The sequence below is a fragment of the Gossypium raimondii genome, chromosome 5 (genome assembly GCF_025698545.1).
Source record: "Gossypium raimondii isolate GPD5lz chromosome 5, ASM2569854v1, whole genome shotgun sequence".
NCBI lineage: Eukaryota > Viridiplantae > Streptophyta > Magnoliopsida > Malvales > Malvaceae > Gossypium > Gossypium raimondii.
In genome coordinates this window covers 35,355,931-35,368,224 of record NC_068569.1, presented here as the reverse complement: position 1 = coordinate 35,368,224, position 12,294 = coordinate 35,355,931, and positions in this window count along the sequence as shown.

Genomic DNA, 12,294 nt, shown 5'->3' with positions numbered 1-12,294 from the left:
TAAGGTATCAATGAACACGTGTGTAGTACTGTGTGAAGGCTACTATGTGAACCGATAAATGATGGTCACATGTGTAGTCCTAAGTGAAGGCTACAATGTGTACCGAGAAGATTTGGTCACGTGTGTAGTACTGTGTGAAGGCTACTACGTGAATCGATAAATGATGGTCACATGTGTAGTACTAAGTGAAGGCTACTATGTATACCGAAAAGCTTTGGTCACGTGTGTAGTACTATGTGAAGGCCACTACGTGAACCGTAAAACTTGATCACGTGTGTAGTACTATGTGAAGGCTACTACGTGTATCGAATGATAAAAGTAACATGGGTAGTACTGTTTGAAAAACCCCAAATATTTGTTGTTATACCGACATGTTCAATGAGATATGAGTATGTGATTGGAACGTGATAAGTTGCGAAAGAGTGACTCAAGTGATGAAGTATTGCATTGTGTTATAAAATAAATGGTTATAGTGCTATGTGAATGAGGGATGTGTGGAATTGAATTGAATATTGACTTGAAAATAGCAAAGTGAATTTTGAATTGAATAGTGATTGAAAGTGAAAAAGTAGAATTAGCAACAAAACAGTTTTGGACAGCAACAATCATGTGACTTTGAAAAATCACCAAAAATGTTGGAAATATAATTAGAGAGTGAATAAGATATGAAATGAAATCTTAGTGAGTCTATTTTTACAAAAAATAAACAGAGCAAGCAAAAGAGTTATATATTTTGAGATATTTGAATTTTAGTGAGACAGGGACGGATTGATTTTGGAATCCCCTATTCTGATTTTATAAAATCATTAAAAATTGTACAAAAATAATTATGAGATATAATTTATATTTATAGAATCCTTAATGAGCCTATTTTCAATAGAAACAAACGAAAATACCATTTGAATTCTGTACAATTAGATAATTCATTTTTAGTAAAGAGTGGTCAGAACTGTCAAACTGCATAACACGGTAAACTTTAAACAATAAATTGTACTATTTGGCTAAAAAAATTCTAAAAATTTTATGATAATAATATATGCGAGTCTAGTTTCAAATAAAATTAACGGTTCTTAATTTGGAGTTCTGTAGCTCCAGATAAAAATAATTTAGTGATACTGACTCGGATAGACAGCTTTGAATATACATAGGGGTGAATAAAGAAACTATAGAAAATGTTATTTCTAAGAATGTTAAGTACACTAAGGATGTGGAATGGAGAGGAGGAGGAGGAAAATTAAATATATATATATATATATATGAATGATTTATGTATAATTGGTTATATGATGGATTATAATCGATAAACGTGGAAATAGAAATGATGCTTACATTTGTATGTTATTGATCATGGTTTAAGCTCATATTGGAAAATAAAGTTTCATAGTATGTATGTATGGTATATTTGGTATATGATTTGGTATGAAGTAAGGCCATGAATGGTATATGGATTAAATGCACTAGCTTGCGACTATGGTTGAATGATATGTTATTGTTTTGTGTAATATTCGTAGGAAATGGGTGTGGAAAGGAAATGAAATACTAAGTTCATACTTGAAGAATAAAATGACGAAAAAGAGGATGGTGAGTTGATTCGATGTTGTGATGTTGTTATTTAAGCTTAAGTGATGTTTGCATTGCAATACTAAGAATTTTATAAATGTGTTAATGAAGGGTAAAATCGATAAACGTTGAGTTAAATGCTGAATACGTATTAGTATTGAACTTAATGATATTGAATTGTACGTGAATTAAATGGAAGTTTCTAGTGATATGTTTTGAATTAAAAGAATTATGGTGGTACTGAAATGTATATTGGATTGAGAAATTTATTTGAATTGTGAACATGAGAAATTGTGAATTGAATGAAATAAAAATGAAGCATTGAATTACATGAGTAAGTATAGGGTCTCGTAGGCCCTATTTGTTATAATTATAGTATTTTGAAGTTATAATGTAAAGATTTATAAAAGCATGTTAATAATTTGGAAAACCTTAATTTGAATGAAATTTTGTAACTCAGTTTAATACGTATGCAAATGTATGTGTTCTAGTAATGCCTCGTACCTTATTCCGGCATCGAATACGGGTAAGGGGTGTTACATCCAAAACATCAAACAACATGCTCCCAAACACATTAAACCAAAATTTGACCTTGTAAGTAAAAATTATCATTTAATAACAACTACACAACATGCAATTTAGATTCAACATTTAGCTATTGACAAAGCACATATCCAATAACCTTATGAAGCCCCACGTACCTATGCATGGTAACATATAGCATAATATGTCATATGTTAAACTACACACTGAACCACAAAGCTTAGTGGTGCAAAACATTTTCAAATATGTCGTATGTTAAACTAAACGTTAATAAACATATAACCATTTATTATATTAATAACCAATAATATAAACATAATCCAAATACACCATATAGCATGTTATAGAATACAATGCCATAGTTAAGTACCTTCAACTACAAAAAACTTCAAAAATGTCAAATATAACAATATTTCCAAAACTTCATATACATAATCCAAATCATAGAAAATAGCATAATTTGCATAAATTTCACATTATAACATATTATTGAAGCCTCATTAACTGAAATTAGAGTCGTAAATAGATACATGGATATCCAACCGTTCCCCAACAAGATAATGCATAAGAACAATGGTAGATACACAATAGTGAATTTCTTATGCATGTATAACACGACTTTCAACCAATCCCTAAAAAATAATTGTTGACAAAGTCCCACAAAATCAAATCTATCGGGTGTAGAAGGGTAACCCATCCATAAAAGCTCAAAAATACCCTATGGCATGTAAAGTATACCTAAGAATTATATTCAATTTTTCACATTAACAATGTTCATATTGACAACAACATGAAATCATCTATTTTTCAACAACATTAATATTTCTTCAACAACGAGTAATTGATTACATGCATAATACTAAAACAAAATCTCATGCCATCAATGAACCCTTATAATATTATATTTATACCAATATATGAATTAAATAAACTCAACTTAGAAAATAGCATAAAACTAAAAGAAAATGCAAGCATAATGTAAGACCCCTCACCCTACCCGATCGTCGAGTCCTAGCTACAGGATGCTACATTCGTTGTCGGAGCAACTACAGTCAAGTATACAATAAAATAATCATTCACACATGCGATTATGTGACAATCACATTCAGATCATGCTAAACAATCAAAGTTGAGTATTGATCAAGCTTGCGAAAGCTCATTTGTCAACCCTAGAATGAAACAAGACCAAATTGCAAAGTTTTAAAAATTCAACACCAACGTCGTGACATCATATACTCCACATTGTGATGTTACCAAACAATTTATAATGTCATGATTTCATGCCACTCGACATCACGACGTCATATATTGTTGACCAACCTTGTGATGAGGAAAGATGATCGTCGAGACGGAGACCTTGTTTTTGGTTAAAATGAGTCATTTGGTACCTATTCCAAAGTTTCCAACCAAATCTCTACATGTTCATAGAATACCAAATGCAATTGAATCAACACATACCAAAATCATGTCAAACTAGTTCAAACACTCAAATTCAACTTCATAACAAGACATTTACTACACATACATTAATTAAACTTAAACATTTCAAGACAGGTATGGAATTCAAGAACATGAAGCATCAAAACAGTTTCAAGCACGAAAGTAGTTTGGCACATAGTATTCTCTCCTATTCTCCCCTTTAAGAACCCTTACCAGCTCATCGTCTTATTTCTCCTTCTCTCACCTTCCTTATTTCTCCACTTATAAAGCCACAACATAATAAAACGACTACGGCTAGCTCACTAGTTTTTGTGCACAAATGATTGAGTTTTTCTACTTTTGTGACTTTGTCACATTTGCTCCTTTTTCAATACATCTCACTCACAATACTTTTGTTTTTCACGTACTTTTTCTATTCTTTTTGGCTTTCTTTCTGAATTTTAATTTTATTTTGCACATGGTGGCTATCTTATAGTCTCTATATCACACTGCTTCTTCATATTTCATTCTGATTTTACAATATCTGTCATGATGTATCTACTTAATCCTCAATACATATGGCCAGACATCTAAATTTGTGCAATTTTAAGACCAAAGAAAAATGGTAAGTACAAATTGATGTTTTGGCTCAATTTTTGTATAAAGGTTTATTAAGAAGTGTTTTCTAGCTCAGAATGAGTACTAAGGATCGATAAATAAGGTTAGATTTTTGGCTCTGATTTATACCAAACATGCCTTAGGTCATCCCTAGGTATCCCAATATTCACAAATTTAATCAATCAAGTAATCACAAATTCAATTGTTTATCATACATACTAGCATGCTCGGTTCACCATATTTTCTATGTCATTTGGTATATTCAATTACTTAATGCTTATTTATAGTGTAATATATAGAACTTACTAGTTTAAAAATTGAAAATTGAAAATCATTCACTATCATGCCAAATTTATAGTAAACCCAACCAATCTATATACATGCTCCTAACCAATCACTTGTATTTCTACAAGCTCTAGCACATATTGAAAATAAAAATAAAAATAACAAGCATAAAAAAATCAAAAGCAAATTTCCTATGTTACCCCCTACACTTTAGATAGAATATTGTTCCTAATTTGCAGCTTTGAATAGATAAGGAAAGAAGTTACCCGATTGATCATGACAATGTTATGACCTAATGGTGGGTGTTTCCTTCCTTATTTGTTGTAAGCTCAAAATTGTTATGTTTTTTTTTTCATGTGAAGTTCCTACATAGAAAACTTAAAACATAAAAGAAAACAAATATGTAAAAATCCACTATTAAGCCTACTCCTAAAAAAATAAAAAGTATCTAAAATTAATTACAATCCCAAAATAAGAAAATATTAAGAGTTTGGTTTAATCATCCTTCTCCTCATCAAAATCCATCTCATTCCCTTACTCTTCTCTTTCCTCATCCTCACTATCTTCCCTTTCCTCACTCCCTTGCTCTTTTCTTTATGCTCGGAATGCGTTGGGCCGAACATATCTGGCAGATAGTTTGTTACTCTCATATTATTTTGTCGCACAAATTATTAAAAATCGGGCACGTCTCTTGCATCCATTTTATCATCCAATCTATTTTTGGATTATTTTCCTCACCAATTTCTTGTCAAGAGGTTGGTTTTGCTTTTCATTTGAGTGAGGTTGGGACGTCCATCTTTTCTATTCGACATTTGTTTGAATCACTTATTTGTTCTCTTTGAAGCTCTTTGTACTGCGTATATAGTGTATCCCCTATGATACTTTTGAAAGGCCTCATAAATTGCTCAGTGGTCGTCATTAGAATGTCGGCTCTCTTGCACAAGGCTGTCACTAAGTGGGGGAAGAAAACCCTAACTTTTTTGCCACTTACGAACTGTTCATGTAGTGATAGATCCATGTCCTAATGCACACCTATTTTTTTCTTCAAAACAACATATAGTAAAACCGCTCGAAAGGTATTAACATTAGATACATTTCGAGTCGGAGAAATTCAAATTAATAAAAATTGTATCCACATTTTAACAATTGGAAATATAATTTCTCGGTTAAAGGACCTAGGAATGTCAGTACTGAGGTGACATTTCCATTCATCCCTACTCTCCGTTAAATAACTTATAACGTTATCCATATTAATGTCTCTAAAATATTCCAAATCACTTTCCTTCAAAAACTCATTTTCGAAATATAGAGCGTTATAAAATTCACAAATAACTCGAGGGGTGACTATTACTGCTTTTCCTCGTACGGGTACCATTTCCCATGTGGCACCATCTAGTCTCCTAGACTCTTAGTCCTTGAGAGATGCATAAAATTCCTGTACTACTTGGACCACGATAGAGTCTTTAGGTGTAACGCAAAAACACTCCCACCTATGATATTGAACCAGGGGCCATATGTCCCTAAATAGAATCATTAGAGGTTCAAATTCCCTTTTTGAATTAACGTTTTCCCTTGAAGTTCTAAAAAGTATTTTTCAACATTTAGATTTGCAAAATTAGAAGGGTTTGTAACTGTCGATGGTTTAGGTGTGTTAGCCTTCTAGTTTTTCTTGGAGGCATATTCAATATGATTTTTACTAGAAAAACTAACAAACTAATAGCAATGTACTTTACAGTCAATAGAACAATAAATTTTAGGGTTGGAACTCTTAACCTTGACCTTGAAATCTTGTTGTTTCCCTCCAAAGATTATTTTGTCTTCCCTTATTAATGCTTGATGTGTAACCTGCATCGAAAAACAAAGACAAGAAAAAATTGCAGCACAATAAAAGAGAAAAGAAAAAAAGAGATTTTTAAGGTTTAAGGAATTTTGAGAGAATGTACGGTTTAGAAAAATTTTAAGGGTTAGTAAAAGATTTTTTAGGTTTAAAAATGGGGTATTTTAAAGTTAAAACCGAGTTAAAACAGGTTTAAATCCAGTGGGTTGTGCAATGGGTTGCTAACCTAAGTTTTCTTCAAATGGTGGACCTAGACGTTGCTAAGAATGACCTTCCCAATAGAATGGGTATCTTACAGTCTTCTTAAAAGTCTAAAATAATAAAAACTATCCCGGATGATGAAGTTATGCACCTTAACCAATACATCTTCGAGTAATCCCTCTGGTTGACCTGAATACCTATCAACTAATTGTAGTGTGATATGTGTATTTTTAATCTCCCCTAACCTAAGTTTTCCATATATAGATAAAGGCATTAAAGTAATACTAGCTCCTAAGTCACATCTTACTAAAATTAATATCCCATATCTCTATTGGTATTGTGAAACTTCTCAGGTCTTTTAAGAGGGGAATCTATTTAGAAATAATCACACTGCAACACGCGTCTATGTTAACCTTGTTAGAGTATTGCCAAAGACCAATCATGAAATGATTGTAATCACATACTCGTTTTACTTGTTTATTAATATAAGACATTTCCATTGTTATTTCATTTTCATTTTCTATGTATATAAATAATATGAATTGTAATAAAGTCCTAAGAAAATATGATTATTCTTAAAAAAGTCCTCAATCAAGTATTATTGTGGGCTTGGACAACAATAATGCATTGAGACTAATGTGTAGTTGATTGATGACAAAGAATTATCATTGACATAGGGATGTCAAAATCAATACATGAGTATGTGTTAGAGAACAACATATTAGACTGACCCGCTATGAGTATGTTTCTTGGATTAGTATGTAATAGTCACAATATTACTCATAGTGATAATTATGTATATGATCTTCAGACTTGAGATCATCATTGTCCCAACATCCAGAGTCATATATTCTGATATAGCCAAAACGTCTATCGTAACAGGTTGTACTATAAAGATTGATATTGGATATACCACAATCCAGGTAGTGAGATATGATTGACTAAGATAGGATTTATCCCTCCTACATAATGGTAGCAATATCTTAGGCCTATTGATGGAGTGAGACTAGAAATGCATGGCCATGCTCGAATAAGTTGATATGAGATATTACACTTATTTGTTTATTGTAGTTTGCTCAAAAAATCAAAACATATAAGATTGGACTATACAAGTGTGACTATTCCATGACTTTTGTCCAGTCTAGATATTAAGGATAAAATGATATAATACATGAAAAGATTACCACAGAAAGGTTATGTCAAATCACGACTTCTTCTAACTTGGGTGACAATGATGCATTGGTAGATGTCACTCATTGCTTGTAATGTTAGAAACATTCTAGTATTACTACTAACATTACAAGAGCCTATAGGGTCACATCCTATAGTTGAAACAAATAAAATCCAAATACATTTGGTATTGTATTTAGTTGTCACACGAATTAAATTAATTGTTGAATTAATTTAATTTGATAGTTATATTAAATACATTATATGTACAAGATTTTTGTACACATATAGAAAACATAGATATAATTAGTATATGAATTTGATTCATACAAAATATTAATTGTATATATTTTACCGAATTTATTAATATAAACAATTATATTACTTGTTAGTATATGATTTTATTAATATAAAATATTAATTGTATATATTTTACTAAATTTATTAATATAAATAGTTATATTAATTAATTTCGGTCAAAAGATAAAGACATGTAAATTAATATTCTTTTAGAAAGAAGATAATTTCTTTTTGAACTTTTCATTTGCCTTCTCTATTAATAAAGGAATAATTCTATATTCTTTTGGAAAGAATATAATTCATTTTTTTAACATTTCATTTGCCTTCACTATTAATAAAGGGATAATCCTAGTTTTCCTTTTTAATATGTGATATCAAAGAGGATAAAAGGAGGATAATCCTTAATGTGTTAAGGTTACCAACTTAATAATTTAAAATGTCTAGTAACTGTTTTTAATTCTATCTAAAAGGTTCAAAAGAAAGTGGTTGTTCATTTTTTACGAGGTGGAATACGTAGAGGCTTTGACGTTTTTGTTTTGGCATCGACTCGACATCGAATCAGTAGCATCCTTTCAATGTTTTTAGTAAAGAATGTATATTTTCAACTCTATTTCCACCTAATTTGTTCCTCATACATGGATCCTTGGAATAATTTTTCTGCTACGCCACGGGGCATACCGACGGTCCCAACAATGGTATTAGACCCACTTGTATGATACGGATTCAAGATTAAATTTATTGGTTGATGCTATTGTATGAGATATATGTTGTATACTATGTTTGATATACACGGTGTTTGGAAATGCATGATTATAGCCCGATAACCCATTCAATTTATTATTTGCAAAGGTTGTAATTTTATAAATATGGCCTGCGTGCCGTGCCTTTCTATATTTCTCTTGTACTTCTCTTCTCATCTTACTCCCTCATTTGTAAAATGAGTTTCTATAATTGTAAATTGTATGAGTTGATACGAACTAGAGGAAAAGAAGGTTGGGCTACCTAAAGTGGAAAATAAGCTTGAGAAACGGTTTTCCCATTGGCTCAGGAGGAACCACCTTAGCTTTATGGGCTATAACCCTTGCATTTATTTATTGCTTTATATTTTTCTTATATATGATACAATTGATGATATGTTAGCATGCATGTTATAGAATATTGATAAGATCAATTAAAGGACTACATGGAAAAATGTAAATCATTAATGGTGAGATTGTCTTCAAACAAAAACAGAAATTATATGTCGTTGAAGAACTTATCTGTCATAATTCGGTGTAGCAGATTAAACTAATTTTTGCACTTTTAGAGCTTGAACATAAGCATTTTAGTTATGTTTTGAATACTTCTTAGCAAGTTTAGTTAAATGTAATAAAATGTGTTATTCGAGTCTTTAATTGACCTTAGGGGCCGAAAGAGGCCTAAAGGTGAGCTAATACACTTTGTGAGTGTGCAGGAGACCATTAGAAAGCATAATAACTCAAGACTGGTCACTAGGTTACAACACGAAGCATTAGATTTCACAACATAGGGAGCAGAACTGAAGAAGTCCAAGACAGGCTGTGTTGCCAAGCAGTGTCCCTCACACGGCTGAGACACACGCCCATGTCTCAGGTCATGTAACAATCAAATTAGGGACACACGATGTTTCCTAGCTCGTGTCCTCACCCGTGTAACTCACTAAGTAGGGTCACATGGTTGTGTCACACGCCCATGTGTCAGGTCATGTAACTCTCGAAATTGCCCTACACGCCCGTGTGCTAGGCCGTGTGCTAGGCAGCAAACTAACTGACTTGCATTTAAAGGAACCTACAGGAGACACACGGCTGTGTCGCCAGGCCATGTGTCACACACAATTGAGTCACACGCCCGTGTCTCAGGTCGTGAGGACATAAATTTGCCCAAAATCAAGCCATTTCCATCACCAAATCATGCATACACCAATAGGCCTTTTGTGCACATAAACAAGGCATCAAAACCTTACCAAAACATACATATAATGACCAATTCAAGAGTCCTAAATCAATGAACTAATATGCCATTCAAGGCACCTCAATTTCAATCATCCAAAACTTACCTAATATACATATTATACCACTTCTCATTCATCAACTACCACTAGAAATTCCTTTCGAAACATGTCATAATCTTACCATTTTCAAACTATCCTAAAACATGCCACATAAGCCTTTCCAAAACATACAACATAGCACAATGACAGAAGTCATCAAAGCATCAAGGTACCAAAACAAGATAACATTTACAACATTTACAAGCCAAAACACCAACCAAACATTCATCACAACGAAATTACAGTACAACCTATACATGCCATTATAACCTTGGCCAAAACATTAAAAAACTATTGATATTTATGTTGGATAGTTTGATAGAACTCCGATGAGCTTCCAAAATGATCGAGCTTCCGATTATCTATAAAACATAAGAAAGAAATTACGTAAGCACATAATGCTTAGTGAATTTGTAGAACATGAAATATAACTTAACATTTCATTTATATAACATTAAGTATAAGTATAGTGTAATCCAACCACAAGTTTGGCATAAGCCTAAGCATCATCATCAATACACAAGTTAGTGCATTTATACATAATTCACTTAAATTAAACATATGATAATTCATTTCTATATGAACATACATCATTTGATTCATTCATCATTTTCATGAGCATATGCTTAATTCCATTTGGAAACTTACCATTTCAATCCCTTTTCTTGCCTATTAAATCATCTAGAATATCATGGGATACTCGGGAAAGCTCACATAAAGTGTGCTTAAACATATAACTATAACATTTCCTTTACATCGTTACTCACATGAGCTGTGGAATGGGCCTGCTCACATGAGTTGTGGGTCAGAATGTAAGCTATATGATACTGCTCACACGAGCAGTGGAGTATCCACAACAAATTCAGGACCTTAGCCATCAGTAGGACATTCAAGACTAGCACCCGAAACATGAAATCCCTAATGACATGTCATTTGTATCCTACGAATTCCTAAGGTTCAACCGGGACTCAACAACCATCATAGCATTGTCTTGGATTTACATTGTCCAATAGCATTATAAATACATAATAACATACAATTGAATATCACGGATATAGTAATTCGTACATACAAACTTACCTCAACAACTAAGGTGTAAAAACAAAGTCGAACTAATCCGAGGCTTTAGCTTTTTCTCGATCTAAATCCCTACGTGGTCTATCTTGATCGAAATAGACAAATTTAATCCATTTAATATCCCTAGAATTCAATTTAGTCAACAGTTCTTATATATGCAAAATTACTATTTTGCCCCTAACATTTTAACTTTTCTCAATTTAGTCTTTAAGCTCATAGATTGAAATTTAAAAATTTTAATCCTCTTTTCAAGCTTGCTGGATTATCTAAGGACTTAAATTAATCCATACCATCATTTCATAAATTTTTCATGAACTTTTACTATTTTTACAAATGAATCCATAAATGTAAATTTCATCAAAAATCACTTTACAAAACTTCTTTATTTATCAACAAGGACTCATAACCTACCATTAAACATCAAGAATCATTCAAAAACATTCATGCCATAACCCTAAATCTTTAACAATTTTACAAATTGATCCCTAGGCTAGCTAGATTAAGCTAAAACGACCTTAAAAACATAAAAATCATTAAAAACGAGATGAAAAACATTTATCATGCACCAAATTTAAGCTTGGCCGAACAAGAACTCATCCATGGAGGTTTTTCTTCTTAAAAATTGGTTAAGGCATAGAAAATAAAGATGATACCACTTTTCTTTCTTTTGTTTTAACCTTATTTACCAAATTACCAAATTAACCATTAAAAACTTCAATAATTTCACTAAAACCATGTCCATAAACATCCACTACCACATCAATTGGTCTAATTACATTCAAGTTCCTTAGATTAAAATTTCATAGCTAGTTGACTCCTTTAACTAATAAAATTCTACTTTTACACTTTTTACGATTTAGTCCTTTTCACTTAATTAATCATGCAAACATCAAAATTTCTTAAGAAATTTTAATATGATCTTACTAATATCCCATAGACAATAAAATAACAATTTACCCATTGGATTTGTGGTCCCAAAACTGTTGTTCTAATTTTACTAAAAACGGGCTACTTTAGGCCTATCTAGGAACACCTTAACCCTAAATCGGTCTTGACTGTGAGATATGAAGACAAGCAGTCCTTGTCGACTCAGTATTCCAGTGAACATATTGGAATATCCTTCTGGGTTACTGACTAGTTGATTGAACAAGAAAACCCGAGACGAGAATTGCTTAAGATTATCGAAACGAGATAATCATCTATGCCCAGATTTGAT